This window comes from Cloeon dipterum, chromosome 1 (genome assembly GCF_949628265.1).
Source record: "Cloeon dipterum chromosome 1, ieCloDipt1.1, whole genome shotgun sequence".
NCBI lineage: Eukaryota > Metazoa > Arthropoda > Insecta > Ephemeroptera > Baetidae > Cloeon > Cloeon dipterum.
Window position 1 is genome coordinate 40,871,922 of NC_088786.1, and position 26,095 is coordinate 40,898,016.

The 26,095-nt window shown below is 42.6% G+C and overlaps 1 long non-coding RNA gene across 1 annotated transcript; it reads left to right on the forward strand.

The window, feature by feature from the left end:
* Window positions 1-2,777: 2,777 nt before the first annotated feature.
* Window positions 2,778-4,082, forward strand: LOC135934144 (uncharacterized). The gene is made up of 3 exons (XR_010574074.1): window positions 2,778-3,046; window positions 3,257-3,507; window positions 3,558-4,082. It is a non-coding gene; the product is annotated as an uncharacterized LOC135934144 (long non-coding RNA).
* Window positions 4,083-26,095: the final 22,013 nt, after the last annotated feature.

A 26,095-nucleotide genomic window follows, 5' to 3' on the forward strand; every position in this document is an offset into this window, starting at 1 on the left:
TCCAGCGCCAGCACTCACGCATGCGCAATTCTCGCATGATACACGTTCATATTGTTTTGGCGGGGAAAAAAAACGTTCGCACGTTTTTGTCGGTAAAACAATCCCCTTTACCTTATCGATCCTCACGAATCGATTGGCGTGCTCAAAAACTTTGTCAAAGAATGTTTTAAGAGTTTCTACTTTCCTCCGATTCTCTAATTAAAAAAAAACCTTGAAATTTGGCGGTTATGTATCCTTTCTAACATACCTGCCCATTTTTGTCGCCACCAACTGTGCACATTGGTCGTCGCTACGACTCTGTCTGGGTCCTAGGTTCCCGTAAGAGTTTTCTCCCCAAGCATAAACTTGTCCATCGCGGGACAGAGCAAGGAAGTGGCTCAGTCCGCATGCAATTTTGGCAACTGGGATGCCTGCCAAGGCGAACATTCTCGTCGGACCAACATAATCATCACCATTATGTGCGCCCGAGAAGTAAACCTATAAAATAAGCAATAACTTATTCGAATTTTTTAGCCCGTGATGAATTTTTATTTTAACGATGTAAAAATCGATTAGTCGATCCATATAGATAATTTTAAAATTTTCATTCATCAAATTTTTAAAAACTGTCTTTGACGAAGTTTCTGAGCACACCAATTGATTCTTGATTATCGAATTAGGCAAGTGGATAAAAAGTGCAGCGTGACGTGTGAATTTTTTTCCCGCCAAAACAAAAAGAACGTAAATGTGAGAAGTGCGCATGCGTCAGTGTTGGTTTGAGCACTTGCAGACAGACCACCTGTAAGGATGAATTCTTTTTCAGATCCACCAAGCTCCGACGCATGCGCACTTCTCGCAATTACGTTCTATAAGTTTTGGCGGGAAAAAAGTTCACACGTCGCGTTGCATTTTTTTAACGGAAAAAATATCAATTCTAACTAATTCGACCCTCAGGAACCGATTGGTGTGCTTAGAAACGTCGTCAAAGACGGTCTTTAAGGAGGAAAAAATAAATTTTCATGTTTACCGCTCCAGTGACGTCAAGTGATGCTGAAATTTCGTAACCACAAGAAACTGCAGTGATGAATCGATAAGCTAATCCTTGTACTCCTGTTGGTAAATATTTGTCCTGTCGCTCAAAGTCCCAAATGCCAAGTTGCCCGATACTATTAGAGCCGAAAGCGAAGACCTAAACAAATTTATCATGAATTTAAATAATTTAAATTAAGAATTGTTTTGAAACCTATCCAAGGGACGTCAGAGCCAAGGTGTGGGTCTCACTAGTGGCCACTTGCACCACTATCTTCTGCTCCAAATTTCCCGCAATTTTGGTTGGCGTCTTGAGAGTCCAAGCTTGCCCTTAGCATTATTTCCCCAGGCGAACACCGAGCCAAACGACGTAAGAGCGAAAAAGGACGGGACGCAAGACTTTCCTTCACATTCGATGCCTTAAATCCAAATTTCACATGATTAAGAAAATGCATTTTATGAAAAATATATACATGTTATTTTCTGTCCACACAAGGCTTCGATTTTTTCCGGCTTGCTTATTGGCAAATCGTTTCCTGTGGCCAAGCATCCGAATTGGTTTGCGCCATAGCCATAAACCTCGTCGTCTTTCGTCACGCAAATCACATTCAAAGAGTCATCGTCCTTGCTTCCTAAAAGACGATTTAATAATCTAAATTTCCTAATGAAATTAGTTCAAATGATCGAGAAATAATTGTAAAATTTAATACTGGCTCATTTCCCAAGGATTACTAAATTGTAATTTGTTTGACACACACTTACTAATAACGATTGCAAGACTGATACTGTCTTCTTGTTGAGTCGCCGTAAATCTGGCCACGTTTCCAAGCAACTTGTATCCGACATTGTTTCAATTTTATCCACTTGGTATAAACTTCTCTCTGTTGGAAAATAAATTATTTAGCCGTTTAGGAAAAAAATTGTAGTGTAGAATTGGAATATCATTTGCTTTTGAGTCTACAATGATGTTTCTGAATTTTTAACCAATTAAATATTTTTTAAACAAAGTTTCTCGAGATTGTTGAGCCCTATTGAAGCTCAAATAATTTTATTTATTAACCCAGAGGCCAGAAATTGTTGAATTGAAGTGTTTAATTTTTCCAAAGCAAAACAACTTGAGAAGAAAAATAATTTACTTCATTTTAACTTACTTGTTGAATTCGGTCTCGTACTGCTCGATCTGCTTGCGCGTAAACCCGTGGAACTCGGTGCAGATCGATGTGGCAGCGCGGAACCGCGGCTTCACCTCCACTCCGTCATCCAGAGCGTCGTTCATGGCCTGTCGCCTGGACAGCACCGAGGACAGTTCGTTCTCCGTGGACATGTTTCTCCAATGCGGTGCGCCCGGTGCGGACACTCACTAAAAAATAAGTTGACTTGAACGTTTCAATTTAACTTGCTTCGTTGCTTCTTCCCATCCCACTCAAAAACTAGATAAACCGGTTTAATTTGGTTCGAAAACCGGTATAATTTAGGAAATTCTTTCCCTCAACTCTCAATATTTCAACTCTTTCGGCCCGAAATGTGGCTTAAATTCATTTAACACATTCATAAGTCTGTTTACATATTCATAAAAGAGCAGAAAAGACTGAAAACTAGCAAATTCTTGTCTCGATTTTATTCAAAATTAAACCGGTACTGCAACAATCGATACACTATTACTTCCAGACAGCCCGTCTGATGGCGCGTTGAACCGAAATGAGAAACCGGCTGCGGTTCATTCTGAGGGGCGTGGTCGTGCGTGTTTATGTTTTGTTTTAGACTCTGCCTGTGCCGGTCGCCAACAGGTTCGGGTGACGGGTACGGACACGGAATCTGACGGACGGCTGGAGGAATACCTGCGCGCCGGGGCCGCACAGGCGACCGACTCGCTGTTGCCGTGGACCAGCAACAAGCCGCTCTTCCAGCGCAAACTGGCACTCGTCGTGTTGGACGACTTCATTCTCAACCCAGATTCCCACTCGCCGGACGCGTTCGGCGCCACTGCCACTGGAATGCGCACGCGACTGCTGCAGTGACTCGACTCGTCTTTCGACACGTGCGTTTTTTGCGTTTTTTTGTTCATTTCCATCCTTATCACGTGCATCGTACAAGTTTTATATTAAAGCGCCCTTTTTTGAACTGAAAAGTGTGGCAATGCTGTGCTGATCAAAGGAGAGGGGAAAGCAGGCAACCAATCAGAGCAGAGCATCGCCCTACCCCCACCAAATCCATTTAAGACCTTTTGAGCGTCTGGTCTGTTCCTCAGGTGTCCGTTCACACTGCAGCGCCTGTTTGAGCTGCTGACGACGCCGAGGCAGCAGTACAACTAACCGCATCGATAAGTTCTGGTTGTCAGCGGAAACGATCCTCCGCTGGTCACGGCCAACGGTCTGTCCGAGGAAAACGGCCTCGAGGGCCCCGAGCCCAAGAAGCCGCGCATTGAGGAAGTCGAGGAGAAGCTGGACACGGAGACTGCCGTCAAGGAGCAAAATGGCGACCACGTCGAAGACAAGAAAGGTTGGTTTGATTTTTTTCTGATTGAGATATGCTTTATTTACGAATTTTAGACGAGGAAGAACCTGCCAAAGAACCTGAAGAGGATGGTGAGATGAACGAGGAAGCCTCCAAGCCAGAGGCTGAACCCGTGGAACCTCAGGTTGAAACCGAGACTGCCGAAGCTCCGAAGGAAGCTGCGGAAGAACCCGAAATTGCAAATGAGTCTGAAACGCTGCCAGCTGAACCTGTGGATGAAGTAAGAAAAGCCTGTGGCTGTGTCTGAAGACCAAGAGTTGCCTTTGGTGGAAAAAGGGGCGCCGTTGGTCTCTCCCGAGAAGGATTTGAGTGACGAAAGGTGTCGAGAGCACTCCAAACTAAGGACATGCCAATGCCAATTGAGGAGCAGAGCAGATTTGCTTTTACTCGCGTGGACAATTCTCTGACACTTAATTTATTTTCTGATGCCGCTCTCAACTGAGCCTCTATAAACTCTCACAAACCGTCGAATTTAGCAGAAGAATGACACGTAACACGTGTTGTGATGAACAACGGTGGTGGGCAATGCAATATTAGTTTCTTAGTGCTAACGCGCTACGCTGCGAAACATTTATTTTTATCTCACCTGTATTCTAATAAAGAGAGACAGCTGCTCACACGCCGCGCATTCTTTCTAATTATTGTTTCTTTTTGAAAATTTAATTTATCTAAAAATGTCCAACGCTCTTTTCCGTAAGAATCCCATGCTAAATTCCCTCTGATGAATGGAAAATCGATCATTTGATTCTAATTTTGCAGCTGAAAAGTTGCAATTTATTTTGAAATGGCGGAAACTCGTTAAAAGTTAAATTTAATCGAATTAATTGAGAATGATAACGAGGAAATGGGAAAAAGCAGCAAGAATTTTTTGTTCAGAGAATCCTTGACGCTGCGATTGGCTGACGCTGAACGCACGTCAACAGCTCCCGCGGTTGCCTAGCAACAGCTTGCAAGCGTAGTGAATTGCGCGGGAAAATCTGACAAGCGCGTTGTCAGCCTATCAGCATCGACGGTTCTTCTAGCAAAGAATTCTTGATCATGTCTCCGATTTAAGCGTTTTTGTTTGGATTTAAACCGTTTTAAATCAACTCATAATGTTTTTCTGTCATTATACATGAAAAAATGAGTTGATTTATCGATTGATAAGAGCAGAAATTCATTAAAAGTCGATTTTAACCAACTCAATTGCCATTGAAAACACGAAAATTATAGAAAACAGCAATTTTTTTATCACGCGCGTTTCGCCCTTGCCAATGATTTGAAAAAATAAAAACTTGTAAAATTATATTGAAATAATGGACTGGAAATATAATTGTAAAAATGGCGGTGTCCACCAGTCCTAGTTATATACATATTATCGTCCTTAGTGCTGCGTGTGAAGAAGGAGGCGGAGCCAGATGGCACAAGTGCGCATGCGCGGTAGGCAGCTAGCGGTGGCACTTAAGGAGAAGCTGCCAGAGTACCAAAAGAGGGGAAGGAGTGGGGACAAACGACGCTTGGCTGCTGGGTGAATGACCCACTGCTTCCCCTCTTTTTATGTCTGTCTGCTGCTTCGCTTCTCCTACGATTAGTCTTAAACTGGCAGTGACGCGAGGAGGACGTGCGCGGTGCCGGTCTGCAGCCGCGCTTGATGACTGAGGGGCCAGCGACCACTTGACGGCCTCCGTGGACCACGGCTGACCCGCGGCAAACGTCCACATTATCGGGTGAGTACAATTATTTCCTATTTTGGGGGCGAACAAACTCTTCGCATTTCCGTTAAACAATCGCGAGACACTTTGCATATGTACTTATATAATATATCTTAATTAATAGCGGGAAAATAGCGCAATCTAGTAACTAACCATAAAATTTAAAAAGAAAGTGATGAATACGAATTTGCGAAAAAGGGAAAACAAAACTCAAAAAATCGAAAAAATTTACTAAATATTTGTTTTAAAACCAAAAGTAAGTTTTTAATTAAATTGACTTTGAATCACGGAGAGCGGGATTGCAGGCAAGTTTAAGGACGGTACAACTAGGACTGGCGGACACCACCACTCTTACAGACGGGAAAATGGTGGTGTCTGCCAGTCCTAGTTGTACCGTCCTTAAGCAAGCTGATTTTGCGGGCCAAACACCTAACGTGCATGCTTGTAAAGTAGTGGGCGGGGCCAGACGGAACAAGTGCGCATACGTGGCATTTAAGGAGAAGCAGCCAGAGTACCAAAAGAGGGGAAGGAGTGGGGACAAACGACGCTTGACTCCTGGGTGAATGACCCACTGCTTCCCCTCTTTTGCTGACTCTGTCTGCTGCATCGCTTCTCCTACTCTCTCTCTCTCATTAGTCTTTAACTGGCAGCGAGCGAAGGATGACGTGCGCGGTGCTGGTCTGCAGCCGCGCTTGATGACTGAGGGGCCAGCGACCACCAGACGGCCTCCGTGGACCTCGGCTGACCCGCGGACGACGTCCACATTATCGGGTGAGTACAATTATTACATTATTTCCTATTTGGGGGGCGAACAAACTCTTGGCGTTTTCGTTACACAATCGCGAGACACTTTGCATGTACTTATATAATATATCTTAATAGCATGAAAATAACGCAATTCAGTAAATAACCATTAAATTTAAAAAGAAAGTGATGAATAAGAATTTGCGAAAAAGGGAAAATAAAACTCAAAACAAATCAAAAAAATTACTAAATATTTGTTTTAAAAACCAAAAGTAAGTTTTTAATTAAATCGACATTGAATCGCGTAGAGCGTGAGTGCAGGGAAACTTAAGAACGTTACAACTAGGACTGGCAGACACCACCATTTTTACAGACAGGACATTCTTTCCCTCTCTCAGCTATACGCGAGCGTCGTATATCTGAGACAGGTGAAGATTTTCCGTCTGTAAAAATGGCGGTTTCCACCAGTCCTAGTTATACCGTCCTAAGGCGAGCTGACTTCGCGGGCTAAACGCCAAACGTTGTGCGTTTACAGAAGGAGGCGGAGCCAGACTGCAAGAGTGCGCATGCGTGGCATTTAAGGAGAAGCAGGCAGAGTCAGACAAAGAGGGGAAGGAGTGGGGAGCGAACAAGCGATCATTGCCCCCACTCCTTCCCCTCTTTTTATGTCTGTCTGCTGCTTCGCTTCTCCTACTCTCACTCACATTAGTCTTTAACTGGCAGTGAAGGGAGGATGACGTGCGCGGTGCCGGTCTGCAGCCGCGCTTGATGACTGAGGGGCCAGCAACCACTTGACGGCCTCCGTGGACCATAGCTGACCCGCGGCCAACATCCACATTATCGGGTAAGTACAATATTATTATTTCATATTCTGGGGGCTCGTTAATTCTTCGCGTTTTTGTTACCTAATCGCGTTATTATAGCATCTTGATGGCAGAAAAATTGATCATACCTCAGCAAACAAACACGTATTTTCTTTGATGCAAGAAATGGGCAACAATTGATTTGACATTGAGTTTTTTTATGGATTTAAAACTAGCAAGTTTTTGATCGAAACGATTGTTGCCCTTTTGGTTGCATCATGAAAAGTCATGTTTGTTCACTGAAGTACGATCAATTTGTACGCTGCGAAGAAGATTACAAACACATTATTGATATCGCGCGTCTCATTACATTTATTCCGCCATTTATGACGACGAGCAACTTTTCAATCTTGCCGCGCTATTGGTTTTCAGATTATATTGGCGGCCAGACTTTTTTGCTCGACCAGGAAAATCTCGCGCATTCCCTTCATGAGCTGCAAGACGACTTCTATCTCCATATATAGTGGACTGGTCGTCGCTTGGGTCCGGAAGCTGCGTCTACCTCTGATCCGCATTCACCAGGACGTGATCTCTCCAGTTGTTGGTCGAGCTGGACAAGAGGTACGTTTAAAATCGCTTAATCCTTTCATTCTCTGAACAAGCTCTTCTGATTCTCAGGTTTGTGGCTTCAAGTGGTCTCCGGACAACCAGTTCCTCGATTCAGGCGGACACGACCAACGACACTCCAATTGGAAACTTCATCTCACCAACCGGTTCAATATTACTCTTGAAACGTTCTGTATCTTTACATAATTTATATAATGATTGTTTTATAGATGTAATATTGAGAAAAATCAAAATTCACACTGTTATTCAATTCAGAAATATGTATAACATTTATTTAGGACTAAACATTATATATCTATGCTGTTTCCTTTTTGCTGTACCTGATTTCCTGTTACCTTTTTCCCTTAAATTCCATTGAACTATAAGTTTCCCAATTAATTCCCAGCAGTGGGATCCTGGCCGTGCCTGTGGCGCGGCTGGGAATACCCTGCTGTTTTCTTTTCCATTTTCCTTTCAATTCCTTTCCCAATTAATTCCCAGTAGTGGGATCCTGGCCGTGCCTGTGGTGCGGCTGGGAATACCCTGCTGTTTTCTTTTCCATTTTCCTTTCAATTCCTTTCCCAATTAATTCCCAGTAGTGGGATCCTGGCCGTGCCTGTGGTGCGGCTGGGAATATCCTGCTGTTAACCATTTACATTTTCCTTTCAATTCCTTTCCTAATTAATTCCCAGTAGTGGGATCCTGGCCGTGCCTGTGGCGCGGCTGGGAAAACCCTGCTGTTAACTATTCCATTTTCCTTTCAATTCCTTTCCCAATTAATTCCCAGTAGTGGGATCCTGGCCGTGCCTGTGGCGCGGCTGGGAATACCCTGCTGTTTTCTTTTCCATTTTCCTTTCAATTCCTTTCCCAATTAATTCCCAGTAGTGGGATCCTGGCCGTGCCTGTGGTGCGGCTGGGAATACCCTGCTGTTTTCTTTTCCATTTTCCTTTCAATTCCTTTCCCAATTAATTCCCAGTAGTGGGATCCTGGCCGTGCCTGTGGTGCGGCTGGGAATACCCTGCTGTTAACCTTTTCCATTTTCCTTTCAATACCTTTTCCTTTTAATTCCCAGTAGTGGGATCCTGGCCGTGCCTGTGGTGCGGCTGGGAATACCCTGCTGTTTTCTTTTCCATTTGCCTTTCAATTCCTTTCCCAATTAATTCCCAGTAGTGGGATCCTGGCCGTGCCTGTGGTGCGGCTGGGAATACCCTGCTGTTTTCTTTTCCATTTTCCTTTCAATTCCTTTCCCAATTAATTCCCAGTAGTGGGATCCTGGCCGTGCCTGTGGTGCGGCTGGGAATACCCTGCTGTTTTCTTTTCCATTTTCCTTTCAATTCCTTTCCCAATTAAATCCCAGTAGTGGGATCCTGGCCGTGCCTGTGGCGCGGCTGGGAAAACCCTGCTGTTTTCTTTTCCATTTTCCTTTCAATTCCTTTCCCAATTAATTCCCAGTAGTGGGATCCTGGCCGTGCCTGTGGCGCGGCTGGGAATACCCTGCTGTTTTCTTTTCCATTTTCCTTTCAATTCCTTTCCCAATTAATTCCCAGTAGTGGGATCCTGGCCGTGCCTGTGGCGCGGCTGGGAATACCCTGCTGTTTTCTTTTCCATTTTCCTTTCAATTCCTTTTCCTTTTAATTCCCAGTAGTGGGATCCTGGCCGTGCCTGTGGCGCGGCTGGGAATACCCTGCTGTTAAACATTTCCATTTTCCTTTCAATTCCTTTCCCAATTAATTCCCAGTAGTGGGATCCTGGCCGTGCCTGTGGCGCGGCTGGGAATACCCTGCTGTTAACCTTTTCCATTTTCCTTTCAATTCCTTTCCCAATTAATTCCCAGTAGTGGGATCCTGGCCGTGCCTGTGGCGCGGCTGGGAATACCCTGCTGTTAACCTTTTCCATTTTCCTTTCAATTCCTTTCCCAATTAATTCCCAGTAGTGGGATCCTGGCCGTGCCTGTGGCGCGGCTGGGAATACCCTGCTGTTTTCTTTTCCATTTTCCTTTCAATTCCTTTTCCTTTTAATTCCCAGTAGTGGGATCCTGGCCGTGCCTGTGGCGCGGCTGGGAATACCCTGCTGTTAAACATTTCCATTTTCCTTTCAATTCCTTTCCCAATTAATTCCCAGTAGTGGGATCCTGGCCGTGCCTGTGGCGCGGCTGGGAATACCCTGCTGTTAACCTTTTCCATTTTCCTTTCAATTCCTTTCCCAATTAATTCCCAGTAGTGGGATCCTGGCCGTGCCTGTGGCGCGGCTGGGAATACCCTGCTGTTTTCTTTTCCATTTTCCTTTCAATTCCTTTTCCTTTTAATTCCCAGTAGTGGGATCCTGGCCGTGCCTGTGGCGCGGCTGGGAAAACCCTGCTGTTTTCTTTTCCATTTTCCTTTCAATTCCTTTCCCAATTAATTCCCAGTAGTGGGATCCTGGCCGTGCCTGTGGCGCGGCTGGGAATACCCTGCTGTTAACCTTTTCCATTTTCCTTTCAATTCCTTTCCCAATTAATTCCCAGTAGTGGGATCCTGGCCGTGCCTGTGGCGCGGCTGGGAATACCCTGCTGTTTTCTTTTCCATTTTCCTTTCAATTCCTTTTCCTTTTAATTTCCAGTAGTGGGATCCTGGCCGTGCCTGTGGCGCGGCTGGGAAAACCCTGCTGTTTTCTTTTCCATTTTCCTTTCAATACCTTTTCCTTTTAATTCCCAGTAGTGGGATCCTGGCCGTGCCTGTGGTGCGGCTGGGAATACCCTGCTGTTTTCTTTTCCATTTGCCTTTCAATTCCTTTCCCAATTAATTCCCAGTAGTGGGATCCTGGCCGTGCCTGTGGCGCGGCTGGGAAAACCCTGCTGTTTTCTTTTCCATTTTCCTTTCAATTCCTTTCCCAATTAATTCCCAGTAGTGGGATCCTGGCCGTGCCTGTGGCGCGGCTGGGAATACCCTGCTGTTAACCATTTCCATTTTCCTTTCAATTCCTTTTCCTTTTAATTCCCAGTAGTGGGATCCTGGCCGTGCCTGTGGTGCGGCTGGGAATACCCTGCTGTTTTCTTTTCCATTTTCCTTTCAATTCCTTTCCCAATTAATTCCCAGTAGTGGGATCCTGGCCGTGCCTGTGGCGCGGCTGGGAATACCCTGCTGTTTTCTTTTCCATTTTCCTTTCAATTCCTTTCCCAATTAATTCCCAGTAGTGGGATCCTGGCCGTGCCTGTGGCGCGGCTGGGAATACCCTGCTGTTAACCTTTTCCATTTTCCTTTCAATACCTTTTCCTTTTAATTCCCAGTAGTGGGATCCTGGCCGTGCCTGTGGTGCGGCTGGGAATACCCTGCTGTTTTCTTTTCCATTTTCCTTTCAATTCCTTTCCCAATTAATTCCCAGTAGTGGGATCCTGGCCGTGCCTGTGGTGCGGCTGGGAATACCCTGCTGTTTTCTTTTCCATTTGCCTTTCAATTCCTTTCCCAATTAATTCCCAGTAGTGGGATCCTGGCCGTGCCTGTGGTGCGGCTGGGAAAACCCTGCTGTTTTCTTTTCCATTTTCCTTTCAATTCCTTTCCCAATTAATTCCCAGTAGTGGGATCCTGGCCGTGCCTGTGGTGCGGCTGGGAATACCCTGCTGTTAACCTTTTCCATTTTCCTTTCAATACCTTTTCCTTTTAATTCCCAGTAGTGGGATCCTGGCCGTGCCTGTGGTGCGGCTGGGAATACCCTGCTGTTTTCTTTTCCATTTGCCTTTCAATTCCTTTCCCAATTAATTCCCAGTAGTGGGATCCTGGCCGTGCCTGTGGTGCGGCTGGGAATACCCTGCTGTTTTCTTTTCCATTTTCCTTTCAATTCCTTTCCCAATTAATTCCCAGTAGTGGGATCCTGGCCGTGCCTGTGGTGCGGCTGGGAATACCCTGCTGTTTTCTTTTCCATTTTCCTTTCAATTCCTTTCCCAATTAAATCCCAGTAGTGGGATCCTGGCCGTGCCTGTGGCGCGGCTGGGAAAACCCTGCTGTTTTCTTTTCCATTTTCCTTTCAATTCCTTTCCCAATCAATTCCCAGTAGTGGGATCCTGGCCGTGCCTGTGGCGCGGCTGGGAATACCCTGCTGTTAACCTTTTCCATTTTCCTTTCAATTCCTTTTCCTTTTAATTCCCAGTAGTGGGATCCTGGCCGTGCCTGTGGCGCGGCTGGGAATACCCTGCTGTTAAACATTTCCATTTTCCTTTCAATTCCTTTCCCAATTAATTCCCAGTAGTGGGATCCTGGCCGTGCCTGTGGCGCGGCTGGGAATACCCTGCTGTTAACCTTTTCCATTTTCCTTTCAATTCCTTTCCCAATTAATTCCCAGTAGTGGGATCCTGGCCGTGCCTGTGGCGCGGCTGGGAATACCCTGCTGTTTTCTTTTCCATTTTCCTTTCAATTCCTTTTCCTTTTAATTCCCAGTAGTGGGATCCTGGCCGTGCCTGTGGCGCGGCTGGGAAAACCCTGCTGTTTTCTTTTCCATTTTCCTTTCAATTCCTTTCCCAATTAATTCCCAGTAGTGGGATCCTGGCCGTGCCTGTGGCGCGGCTGGGAATACCCTGCTGTTTTCTTTTCCATTTTCCTTTCAATTCCTTTTCCTTTTAATTCCCAGTAGTGGGATCCTGGCCGTGCCTGTGGCGCGGCTGGGAAAACCCTGCTGTTTTCTTTTCCATTTTCCTTTCAATACCTTTTCCTTTTAATTCCCAGTAGTGGGATCCTGGCCGTGCCTGTGGTGCGGCTGGGAATACCCTGCTGTTTTCTTTTCCATTTGCCTTTCAATTCCTTTCCCAATTAATTCCCAGTAGTGGGATCCTGGCCGTGCCTGTGGCGCGGCTGGGAAAACCCTGCTGTTTTCTTTTCCATTTTCCTTTCAATTCCTTTCCCAATTAATTCCCAGTAGTGGGATCCTGGCCGTGCCTGTGGCGCGGCTGGGAATACCCTGCTGTTTTCTTTTCCATTTTCCTTTCAATTCCTTTCCCAATTAATTCCCAGTAGTGGGATCCTGGCCGTGCCTGTGGCGCGGCTGGGAATACCCTGCTGTTAGCCTTTTCCATTTTCCTTTCAATTCCTTTTCCTTTTAATTCCCAGTAGTGGGATCCTGGCCGTGCCTGTGGTGCGGCTGGGAATACCCTGCTGTTAACCTTTTCCATTTTCCTTTCAATTCCTTTCCCAATTAATTCCCAGTAGTGGGATCCTGGCCGTGCCTGTGGCGCGGCTGGGAATACCCTGCTGTTAACCTTTTCCATTTTCCTTTCAATTCCTTTCCCAATTAATTCCCAGTAGTGGGATCCTGGCCGTGCCTGTGGTGCGGCTGGGAATACCCTGCTGTTAACCTTTTCCATTTTCCTTTCAATTCCTTTCCCAATTAATTCCCAGTAGTGGGATCCTGGCCGTGCCTGTGGCGCGGCTGGGAATACCCTGCTGTTAACCATTTCCATTTTCCTTTCAATTCCTTTTCCTTTTAATTCCCAGTAGTGGGATCCTGGCCGTGCCTGTGGTGCGGCTGGGAATACCCTGCTGTTTTCTTTTCCATTTTCCTTTCAATTCCTTTCCCAATTAATTCCCAGTAGTGGGATCCTGGCCGTGCCTGTGGCGCGGCTGGGAATACCCTGCTGTTTTCTTTTCCTTTTTCCTTTCAATTCCTTTCCCAATTAATTCCCAGTAGTGGGATCCTGGCCGTGCCTGTGGTGCGGCTGGGAATACCCTGCTGTTAACCTTTTCCATTTTCCTTTCAATTCCTTTCCCAATTAATTCCCAGTAGTGGGATCCTGGCCGTGCCTGTGGCGCGGCTGGGAATACCCTGCTGTTAACCTTTTCCATTTTCCTTTCAATTCCTTTTCCTTTTAATTCCCAGTAGTGGGATCCTGGACGTGCCTGTGGCGCAGCTGGGAATACCCTGCTGTTAACCTTTTCCATTTTCCTTTCAATTCCTTTCCCAATTAATTCCCAGTAGTGGGATCCTGGCCGTGCCTGTGGCGCGGCTGGGAATACCCTGCTGTTAACCATTTCCATTTTCCTTTCAATTCCTTTTCCTTTTAATTCCCAGTAGTGGGATCCTGGCCGTGCCTGTGGTGCGGCTGGGAATACCCTGCTGTTTTCTTTTCCATTTTCCTTTCAATTCCTTTCCCAATTAATTCCCAGTAGTGGGATCCTGGCCGTGCCTGTGGTGCGGCTGGGAAAACCCTGCTGTTTTCTTTTCCATTTTCCTTTCAATTCCTTTCCCAATTAATTCCCAGTAGTGGGATCCTGGCCGTGCCTGTGGCGCGGCTGGGAATACCCTGCTGTTTTCTTTTCCATTTTCCTTTAAATTCCTTTCCCAATTAATTCCCAGTAGTGGGATCCTGGCCGTGCCTGTGGCGCGGCTGGGAATACCCTGCTGTTAACCTTTTCCATTTTCCTTTCAATTCCTTTTCCTTTTAATTCCCAGTAGTGGGATCCTGGCCGTGCCTGTGGCGCGGCTGGGAATACCCTGCTGTTAACCTTTTCCATTTTCCTTTCAATTCCTTTCCCAATTAATTCCCAGTAGTGGGATCCTGGCCGTGCCTGTGGCGCGGCTGGGAATACCCTGCTGTTAACCATTTCCATTTTCCTTTCAATTCCTTTTCCTTTTAATTCCCAGTAGTGGGATCCTGGCCGTGCCTGTGGTGCGGCTGGGAATACCCTGCTGTTTTCTTTTCCATTTTCCTTTCAATTCCTTTCCCAATTAATTCCCAGTAGTGGGATCCTGGCCGTGCCTGTGGTGCGGCTGGGAATACCCTGCTGTTTTCTTTTCCATTTGCCTTTCAATTCCTTTCCCAATTAATTCCCAGTAGTGGGATCCTGGCCGTGCCTGTGGTGCGGCTGGGAATACCCTGCTGTTAACCTTTTCCATTTTCCTTTCAATTCCTTTCCCAATTAATTCCCAGTAGTGGGATCCTGGCCGTGCCTGTGGTGCGGCTGGGAATACCCTGCTGTTTTCTTTTCCATTTTCCTTTCAATTCCTTTCCCAATTAATTCCCAGTAGTGGGATCCTGGCCGTGCCTGTGGTGCGGCTGGGAATACCCTGCTGTTTTCTTTTCCATTTTCCTTTCAATTCCTTTCCCAATTAATTCCCAGTAGTGGGATCCTGGCCGTGCCTGTGGTGCGGCTGGGAATACCCTGCTGTTTTCTTTTCCATTTTCCTTTCAATTCCTTTCCCAATTAATTCCCAGTAGTGGGATCCTGGCCGTGCCTGTGGCGCGGCTGGGAATACCCTGCTGTTTTCTTTTCCATTTTCCTTTAAATTCCTTTCCCAATTAATTCCCAGTAGTGGGATCCTGGCCGTGCCTGTGGCGCGGCTGGGAATACCCTGCTGTTAACCATTTCCATTTTCCTTTCAATTCCTTTTCCTTTTAATTCCCAGTAGTGGGATCCTGGCCGTGCCTGTGGTGCGGCTGGGAATACCCTGCTGTTTTCTTTTCCATTTTCCTTTCAATTCCTTTCCCAATTAATTCCCAGTAGTGGGATCCTGGCCGTGCCTGTGGTGCGGCTGGGAATACCCTGCTGTTTTCTTTTCCATTTGCCTTTCAATTCCTTTCCCAATTAATTCCCAGTAGTGGGATCCTGGCCGTGCCTGTGGTGCGGCTGGGAATACCCTGCTGTTAACCTTTTCCATTTTCCTTTCAATTCCTTTCCCAATTAATTCCCAGTAGTGGGATCCTGGCCGTGCCTGTGGTGCGGCTGGGAATACCCTGCTGTTTTCTTTTCCATTTTCCTTTCAATTCCTTTCCCAATTAAATCCCAGTAGTGGGATCCTGGCCGTGCCTGTGGTGCGGCTGGGAATACCCTGCTGTTTTCTTTTCCATTTTCCTTTCAATTCCTTTCCCAATTAAATCCCAGTAGTGGGATCCTGGCCGTGCCTGTGGCGCGGCTGGGAAAACCCTGCTGTTTTCTTTTCCACTTTCCTTTCAATTCCTTTCCCAATTAAATCCCAGTAGTGGGATCCTGGCCGTGCCTGTGGCGCGGCTGGGAAAACCCTGCTGTTTTCTTTTCCACTTTCCTTTCAATTCCTTTCCCAATTAATTCCCAGTAGTGGGATCCTGGCCGTGCCTGTGGTGCGGCTGGGAATACCCTGCTGTTTTCTTTTCCATTTTCCTTTCAATTCCTTTCCCAATTAAATCCCAGTAGTGGGATCCTGGCCGTGCCTGTGGCGCGGCTGGGAAAACCCTGCTGTTTTCTTTTCCACTTTCCTTTCAATTCCTTTCCCAATTAATTCCCAGTAGTGGGATCCTGGCCGTGCCTGTGGCGCGGCTGGGAATACCCTGCTGTTAACCTTTTCCATTTTCCTTTCAATTCCTTTCCCAATTAATTCCCAGCAGTGTCCTGCCTGCGTGTCCGATTTAAATAGTGTTTATGTTCAATGATTTCAGTGATGTCTTCTTAAGGGTCTGAAGGCGAGTCAATTAAAAATTGTAAATAAGTTGTCTGGGAAATCCCAGGTTAAATTTTGAAGTTGTTTGATTTCTGGAAAGATGCATGATTGTGTAAAGTAAGGCTAAAATTGTATTCGCTTATAAATCAATGTAACGTATTGTTCACTATTTTTTTTAATAAATTAAGTGAAATTGGATAATATTCTGGTGTTTCTGTTGTTCCTCGTCCCGTTTAATAGTATCCAAATGAATGAGTGCGACGTCTGGGCAATTTCACTGTTTGTTGTCGTTCTAAATTTTGGACGCGTGAGACATTCGCACCACCAACCCACTTGATTCTTGTGGACGCTGCTGGACATATTCTGGAAGCGTTCCTCTTTGAGATGTCACCGCTGGCAGTTTTTAATTTAATTTTCTTGGTGAATATCGTGCTTACGAATTAAGACTCGGATTTTTTTAATTAACAATCGTGTAACTTTCAATTAAAAAATGAATTCCTGCATATTTAAAATAAGTTTTCGAGTTGCTGTCCATTTTAAATAAATAAATACAATTTAATCACTTTTAACATTAACATTGGGACACAGAAATGGGGCTACGCTTTGTACCCGCAATTTTTCAATTAATAATTGGTAAAAGTCAGGAACAACAGAGAAAGAACGATCGTCACGTTTTGATTTTAATAAAAGATTTTCATAATTGTGTTTTATTGTTTCCTCCTTTTCGAATTATTTGTTTTTTTTTGCAGAGATGGTCGCATTGTTGATTTATCATAACTTATATGTGGCAGTTGTACCATGCTACTATTTTGATCGATACGGTGACGGTGCAAATCTGAAATGTCGCCGTCGGTCGGCTGGCAATGAGTTGCGTCTTAGGCCACCGCTTCTGCAAACGCATATATTTTTTATTCCGAGCTCGCAGCTTTTTATTACAAAAAAATTTCGAGTCGACGAGAGAGCAATAATGAGCGAGAGTCTGCCGGAAATAGAGCATTTTCCTGATATGAATGCGACAAATAATTAAATTGGATTGGACTACGAGTGGCCGTCGGAGGCGGTCAGGACACAGGCCTTGAAAGACAGAATTGAAAAACCAGAAAATATTTCTCCTCGTTACATGGCTATGTCTTCTGTCGGCTCCCTCCGCAACGGAACTGGATCTGCTAATCCGGAAGTAGTTGGATACTGGACAGCAATTAGAACATTTAGCATGCTGATGGACAACCACCGAAATCATCCCGGCTGTAAAAAATCAATGCTATTAAATTGGAGCAGGGACTCGAGGGCCCACACCCTGGGGCCGCACGGGGCCCACGCCGAGCCAACCGTACAATTTTGCTCAATGTTATATTAAATGGTAAGGAATTCAAAATAATCGGTAATCTGGACAATAATTCTACCAGAATTTCTAAGATATAGTATTCATCCATCGTCTAAAAATTGAGAAAAAAATCAATCCAGTGATTTCTCCCTCCTACTATTTTGATGAAGGTGGGAGGAGAACCACATACTGCGCAGAAGCAGGAAAGAAAAGAATTGACGCAGTCATCTGGAAAACAGACAATATTCATAAAGTGTTGGACTGCGTGGCTGGTAAGTATTTTTTTCTCTTTTAGTCTCAATTAGAATTTCGACCTTCATCCTGATGATTCAAAATGAAAAGTGAAGGAATAATTTCTAAGTCTCCTTTTTCTTAATTTCCAGTTACAGTCCGAAACAAACCGATTTAAAAAATATATCTTAACTCTACGAGAGTGAGGTTAAATCAATTTCTTATCTTAAATTTTGCAGCAATATAATCTCGAGTGAAAATTGTTTGCGCCATAAAGCCGACCATGCGTCAAAATGAAGAGAATTTGGATTAAGTAAAAACAAATATTTCGAAGTAAGCCCTACAAAATTTTGTTTTAAGATTCCAGTCATTTTCTACGATTCATATACTTTCACAATGTTAAATTACATAAATATTAATACCGAAATGTTCTTTAAATATTCAAATATTTCCTAACGGCCAAGATAAATAAACTATTTTGAGCATTTCTTCCCCTGGTGGTCTCTCAAGAGAATGAACAGAATGCAGTGAAAGAGCGTTAAATGTTTGAAAAATTCCTACAGCATTTCTCCACTGTTATCCTTGAATACATCAAGGATAGGGAAATCGTAGAGAATTCAAATTATTGTATATGAAAAAAATACACTCGAGTTTCAGAGAGACAGAAATTTCATTGGGAGAATATGAATAATTTTTCCAGTCTTTTTTTCGTGATTGTGATCTATAAATTATTTCCTTATATTCTTCGGATATTTTTTTTCAGTTTAATTACTCAAAGTGTACAATCGGAATTCCGCTGGAAATGGATCGACCAAAATGCACAAAATGCAACGAAATTCACAAGGATGACAAAGAATTTTGTGAAAGCATGAATTTGAAAAGGTGAGGATCCGCAATTTATTAAGTTTCACCAAAACTTCCATGACTTTTAGGGAAAGAGAGCAAGCGTTGCAGAACCCGCCACCCCAGGTCGATCTTCCCGCTGAAGAAGCACCTCCACCAAAATTTCACCGACCCTGGGAGGGGAATGCCAATGAAGCAGGACCATCTTCTCGAGGTTCCCAAGTCGCCGGTAGGAAGGCGTCTTATTTATTTTGAATTAATTCCAACTAAACTAAAGTAAATATATCGATTTCAGGTGCAGCAGCCAATTCCGTGCCTGGAAATCCACCCGTTTGTCAACATCCAGCCCAGCTCTTGTCAAGTCAATTCCAAGAACCAATGGGTGCTGCTTGTGGATTCGCTTCGAATCCGACAGTTGAGATCCAGCATCAGGCTGCTTCACCTCTAGATGATCTGCGCTCTCAAGGGACACAAGGTAAAACAGAAAAAATGAAGTTATTTCCTCTTGAGGAATTTTCCCACCGCAGCAAAAAGAAATTAAATAGATTATTGTAGGTCTGATATTTAAAACCATCGTCAATCTATACTGATATTCAAGTACGTTGGTTACAATGAGAAATGAAACTTTCCTAACTATATTTAGCACAGTGTGTGTCGAGAAATGATGAAACTCAAAATGCACAAGTGATTTTGGACGTTGACCTTTTTTGCTCTTACTTTTTTGAAGTTTGCCCTCAATTTCATCATTTTTACTAAATATACCCGGCTAGTTTCAACGAATTTTCTATTTTCTTTCCTATTTATTTACACCGTAGACAAAGAAATTGGCAGTTTGAGAGTCAATATAAAATATCGCAGACGATAAAAAATGTTTCTAAATAAAAATAATCCATCTTTTCCTCCCTTTTCACAATTTCTGCAACTCCAACAGATAATATAATTTCTGATTGCCCAATTTTTAATTTATTAATATTTTAAATCAATAAATCCAAAAAAGTAAACAGTTTTAAGCTGCAAACAGTTTTTCACTGAGAATAAATATCGAGTGCGAGCGCTGATTTGATTCATATTATTTTTCAGCTGGACAGCAAGCATCAAGTACTGGAGGGGAGGGTGTTGATGAGTTTGAAATAGAAGACGTAGATGAACTCCGATGCCCGCTCCGGTGCAACCCAGATCATAAATATTCCAGTGTCAAGAGTTGTCAAACGCACTTATGGTCTCATAAGGATTACAAAGCGTGCCTTGTTCTTAGATGTCGCAGTTACTTTAAAGATAGTGCAGGAGGAGAAAAATGTCGAAAGGATCACTGTGACAAAAAGCACCAAGGACTAGTTAAATGCAGAAACTGTCAGTTTTCATATGACAATATGGATAAGCTTAGAAGTCACATTTGTCCTACACCCCGAAGAGGAAGACGAAAACGGAACAGCTCCTTATACAGAAGCCGCATTTGATATTTCATGTATAGAGCCTATTGCGGAATTATTAGGAAAAGTTATAATGGAAACCAAATATAAATAAATTGCGAGGTGAAGGAACTTTAGATTTTTCATTTTTCGTTATAAACGAAGTCAGGAAAATACCTAAGCGCTCTTACTATGCTAAAAACTATTTAAAACGTAGTTCAATGCGAAAGTCATTGTTGCCATATAAGAGTGTTCATGGGTAAACAAAATGATAACTGAGCTGCGATTTCAGCAAAATTATGTAAAAGTGGAAATTTGGCACACTTCACGACACTTTTTATCCAAGTTGAAACAGTTCTAAAGTTCAGACGCCATTGCATCAAAACAAGTCAGCTTTAATGTCAGCGAGATCGACTTCATTACAAGCAATTGCAATCCAAAAGCTTGTTCCGAAAAAACTCGATTCATTCAAATTCAAACACTGCAGCCAAAATAATCACGATCGAGCAATTAGTTTAAGCGTCTGCAAGAGTTTCGGCCACCTGCGCGACACTCAAACATTTTGCGTGTTGCATTTGCACCCGTGGATTATTAAACTGCATCTCCTGTAGGTGCTTTGAATAAATAATAAAATAACTAAATGAATTTTTAAATTTTTGAAAACAGTTGGCGTTTTTTTATATTATTTTTAGGTTTTTGGACAAAAATGTTTGAGTTACATATATTTTATTACAGTGCGCAGTGGATGCAAAAATGTTAGATGACTCAAAAGCACAACTAAAATAACGTGCAAATACAAAAAGCAAGCCCTCTGAGGACGAACTTGTACGAATATTTTAAAATAAATCGACCAGAATTTGGTAGAAGATTTCTACCAGCGGCGATCTTCTTTCCTGGATTCGGCGCGCGTCCGCACACCACCAACAGTCGTCTAAGAAGAAAATTAAGTGACCGCACGTAGCGCAGTTTACGATTGGGCGGTTTGGTTCATTTATCTGATCTTGAGAAGACGTTCTCTGGGGTTGTTGCGACTCCAGTGGTTCATCACGCTCTGCACGCCTTGCAGCTTCAGGCCACGGAAAATACCCAAGCGACGAGTGGCACCCAGGGCAGTTCCTTCGAATGTTGCCGATTTCATCAACTGATTGGTTTGAGAATGACGGAGCAGTACTTTCTGATGCAGCTCTTTGGTTAGTTTCTGGCGCTGACAATAAGTTATTGTTACCCATAGCAAGTGGACGAGGGGAATTCTATGATAATCTGAGGCTTGGTGAGATGACGATGGCACTGATGGAGCAGAGTGGTCGGATGCAGCACATTCTTTTTCGCTCGAAGAATCAAATTCATCTGGAATCAAGAACCTTTCAGGCTGATCTGGTCGGCGTATGGGTTGATGCCTCCTCTTTCGGCCACGCGTCCAGTTTCTCTCCATCGCAAGGAAAAAGGACTTTCTGCCCTGACACTCAAAATTTTCAGATTGGCTAGTTGAAGGCATTGGGAAAGACTCCCTGTTGAATTGCTCGCTGTCGCCCAGAGCGCCAGAGGAGAGGGAGTCTTCAGATTGGCTGGATGGAGAAATCGAGACTCGTTCCGGGTCGATCTCAACTTGAGAAGCAGCAGCAGTTAATAGAAGACGCACGTTGGATTGCTCACAGAAGTCATCTACGTTAGGATCCTGAGATTGACAGGTCGAGGGAGTAGGCTCCTGGTCGACTGCAGCGCCAACGTCTTCTCCTTCTTCTTCTTCACTAGATTGCTCAATCTCAGATGTAATTGGGATTGCCAAATCAGCGTGGACACTTGGAGTAGAAAGATGATGCAGCCAGTCTTCGGCTCTGCTGGACGACGGAATTGGAATAGGATCCGAGTGAGGCACTGCGGATAATTGCGTCTCTCCAACAAATTCAAAACTCTCTGCTGACGATGACCTGCGGCTGAGTGTTGGACTTGGAACCAATTCCCAGTCCGAAAAATCCGAAGAGTTTGAGGAATTTTTTTCTAATTCCAGGTTCAGCGTCGGGAAACTCGATGAGATTATCGGTGGATTTGCACTTTTCCATCTTAAGAAAATATGAGTACAAGCAGCCTCGAGCGTTTGGATGAGCTAGTGAGACTATGACAAATGCCCTAACGGTGCATTTATATATTTAAAGACGTAAATAGTGTGCTAGGCTTATTAAATTGCATAAAATGAAATAACAAATCTTTATTATATGTGATTAATAACTATTGAGGGAGAAAACAAAACCAATCTCATTGTTCACTTAAACACAACTTAACAATAATGTACATTATCTAAATCTTGGCTTTTATTTGCATTTGGAGCTGTTTTCATTTAAAATTCACTCAAATTACTCAAGGCCCTTCTTCAATTTTGTAGATAACTGATTAAGTTTGTGACAATATTAGTTTTTATATCTATATATATTATTGCTTTGGGAACTCTCTTGCTTTGTTCTTTTGTTTGGTAGACTAATCACATCTCTATGTCAGTTTTTTAGTAAAAGTGTTTGTGTACCCTTTACTTCAGTTTATTTTTTGCTCTTTTTATCCCTGTCAAAGGGCGCGCACTGCACTTGCACGAATGCTGAAACCATGGTCTGAATAAAACCGCGCGAACGGATTGAATGGGCGCACCAGGCCGCACAGGTACCACTTGCCTCCGCACCGAGGACTGCATTGAAACGCTAGACATTCGTCCCGTGAAGCCAAATCACAAAAATGCTGGAAAGGTGCAAAGCAGCCCGTTGAGCAATTTGAGCTTTTCGAGTCACTAAAAATAACCCCTTTTTGACATCTCTGACGTTGAATAGGTAGTATTAGATCTCCAAACTGCTCAAATACCTCCCATTGCTTTGACACTTCTGAGAGTGCATTAACAATGCGAGCCAACGGGCTGGCGTTTAATCTAATTAAAAATTTAAATACTAAAATACGTACGTGTTTATGTGTGTGTTTGAGTGACATGAGTGTAAATAAAGGTGGCTTCAGAGGCTTCAAAGAGGAAGAATGTTACACTGATAGCAGCAACAAAAAAATTCAAGCAATTTTAAGCAGCCAATATCTTATCGTGGCTGCAATTCTAACAAATAATCTGGCGTGTTGGAAGTGCACGTTTTTCGAATTGCTAGAATATCATAAAAATCTGATTTTTGCTGCCACTATATATAAAATAAGCCAATTTATAAGAAAAAATCTTGAAAAAATACCTTGTTTATTGCGTTTTGGCAGAGAAGTTTCACCGAAAATAAAAAAAATAAATTCACTTGCAATGCTGACGAAAATGCTTTTCGCTGAATATTAAAAATCAATTTTAATTTATTTAAAACTGATTTTTGTGTTTAAAAATGGATGCGGGTTAAACTAAAAGTTTTATTCCAATATTTTAACATTGAAGCAATTGATAAATTTAAAATGTTAAGGGGTCTATGAAGAGGTTTTGTTGAAAAATAAATTACGAATGTCATTAGCATATGAATAGTTTATTGCTCTTAATATAAACTACTTGAAATGGCCAATTTTAACATATGTTAAAATATCTTTAACATGTGTTAAAATATCCGAACATCTGAGACACAAATAGATTTAGTGTTTGTATTTTTTTTTCGTGAATATTATGTAGAGCAATTTTATGACAATTTTGTCTTAAGCAATTGACAAAACACACAAGCAAAAGGGCATAGCTGAAAAATTGTGTTTGAATAAAATATAGGTTGTCTTCAAATTGTTCGTATGGTTCGGTAATTGAAGTTATGCGTAGAAATCTTTACGCCGAATCAATCAGTTTTTCTATTCTTATGGCCAATCTCATGAATACGGGCTTCGCCCTTATTTCTATACGATTTTCCACAGACTGGGCAATGGTACCTGTTCTCACGTACTGCTTCCATTTGAATTCCGAGAGGGCAATCCCTATCTTCTCTATTCAACTGCTCGTAGCCTTGTGATCTAGATCCCGATGGGTGTTCAGAAGCAGCAGGAATAACTTCTGAAAACATGTGTTTAAATTAGACGAAGAAATTGTTTAATTCAATTTTGAGTCTGGAAAGTTCTTTCGAACAAGAAAAATTTTATTATAAATTATTCTATAAAATACCATCTTAAGAAATGAATGTTCCTACCTCTCGCTTGAGGGTTGGAAATTCTTCCCTGCTGGGGCAGAAGCCGCGGAAGATTTTGCACGAGAATGCGTTGACTTTTTAATATATTTTCGTACACCGGAATTAGATCTTGAAACGCGGGTTGATTCGAACCAAACGAAGCAGCTAAAACAAATTCGTTATATTCAGTTAAACAGCTTCTGAAAACATGTGCGATTAAAAAAAGACGAGGATATTGTTAAATTCAATATTTAGACTGGAAAATTGTTTCAAACGTGACAATTTTTTTGTTGATTATTCGATAAAATATCAAATAAAGAAATAATGTTCCTACCTTGCGCTTGAGGATAGGATGAATGGTTCTGCTGGAGCAGCTGCTGCATACGAAATTGCTGAAGAATACGCTGTTTTGTAAATAAATTTTGGAACAGCGGAATTAGATCTTTAATCGTGAGTTCATTCGAACCGAACGAAGTTCCAAGCAGATTATGAGCAACTAAAACAAATTTTATTTACATTCACTTGATATAGTAATGGAAAATGAAAGGGTGTTTTACTAGAACTACTAGAACTTAACTCAAAAATTAAATCTTTAAAATACCAACTTAAGAAATAAATGTTTCTACCTGTCGCTTGAGGGTTGGGATTTCCTCCCTGCTGGAGCAGCAGCCGTGGAATAATTTGCTCGAGAATAAGTTGACTTTTTAATATCTTTTCGTACAGCGGAATTAGATCTTGTTTCGTGGGTCCATTCAAACCGAACGAAGTTCCAGGCAGATCATAAGCAGCTAAAACGAATTTTATTATTTTCATTCACATTATAGTAATGGAAAATGAAAAGGATTCATACAGAATCTCCTGCTTGTTGATGGTTGCGCAGTTCCAACCCTACGATCCTCCATCCTTGGTATTTTAGGGGTATGCACATGTCCAGGAGGATTCCCAAATTCTCGAGGCATTCGCCTATCTTGACCTATCGAGATTTCCAACAAATCAGAAACACACTCATTCGCACCATCGCGGTCTTTTAGAATTTTTTAAAAACGAGTTAAAATTTTAAAACTAATTATAGCTCAAAATTATAATAAAAATTAAATCTTTGATGAGTAGAAGCAAATTTAATTATACGAGTAAGTTATTTAATTCAAAAGTTTGAGTTTGGAAAATTCCTTCAAACCTAACAACTTTTACTAGAAATTATTCCATAAAATAGCTTGAGCTACCTCTCGCTTGAGTGTTGGAAAATGTCTGCTGGAGCAGCAGCCGCGGAAGAATTTGCTCGAGCATACATTGACTTTGTAATACATTTTCGTACAGCGGAATTAGATCTTGATTCGTGAGTCCATAAGAAGTTCCAGGCAGACCATAAGCAGCTAAAACGAATTTAATTTTCATTCACCTCAAAGTAATGTAAAATAAAAGTCTGTCTTACTAGAAATACCACTTGCCGATGGTTGAGCAATGCCGACTCCATTACCCTCCACTCTTGGTCTTTCCAGTGAACGAACATGTCCAGAAGGATTCCGAAATTCTTGAGGCATTCGCCTATGTTCACCTATAGAGATTTTGAACTATCAGAAGCACCCTAATTCGCATCATTGATATTTTAAAGTTTTAGACAATGAGAAAAAATTTAAAACAAATAGCACAAAATTATAATTGAAGAAAGTTGAATTAAAAGCCAATACCTGACAGATCTAGTGGAATGTCCCTTTCTTCTGGCATTTCTGGATTCTCATCTGCTGCCTCTGTTGAATCAGAGGGGTCCTCATCAAATCCAAGAGGTCTTTTATTACGACCTGAAATTGCAAATAGAAAAGAGGAAATTAAAGCATTTATAACTAGTAGCAAAAATATCAAAATGATTATCAAATAGATCGGACTATAAAACGACATAGCAAAGTTAAATTAAAGGACGGAGGCAGATAATATAGTGCTGCGTACCTCACTCATATTCAAGCACTTTAATTGCAAATCATAATTTATTAAATTGCTGCTGACTCTCAATCAAATGAATCATTTTACATGTTTCATTATTTGTAATCAACTTAAACACAAACTATATAAATTTTTTTCATGTCAATCAATCAATTTCGAAACTAAAGAAGATTAAATTACTCATTTCATCATTACGTCGACTCAACACTGTTAGTTACCCTTATCTCTTGTGACAATTACATTTTTTTTTAAAAAATAGTGAAATCATCCAGTAAAGGGATAGAAATCCTGTGTTTCACTGGGTAACCACAACTCCTAAAAGGAAATACCTGACAAATCTATTGGAATGTCCTGCCTTTGTTGATCAGACTCCGGTATTTCTGGACTTTGACGAACCACCTCAACTGCTGACTTTGAGCATTCGGAGTCGTACTCATTAAATCCATTAGCTCTTTTGCGATCTGTAATTGAAAATAGAAAAGATGAAAATAAAAACTTTCACAAGTC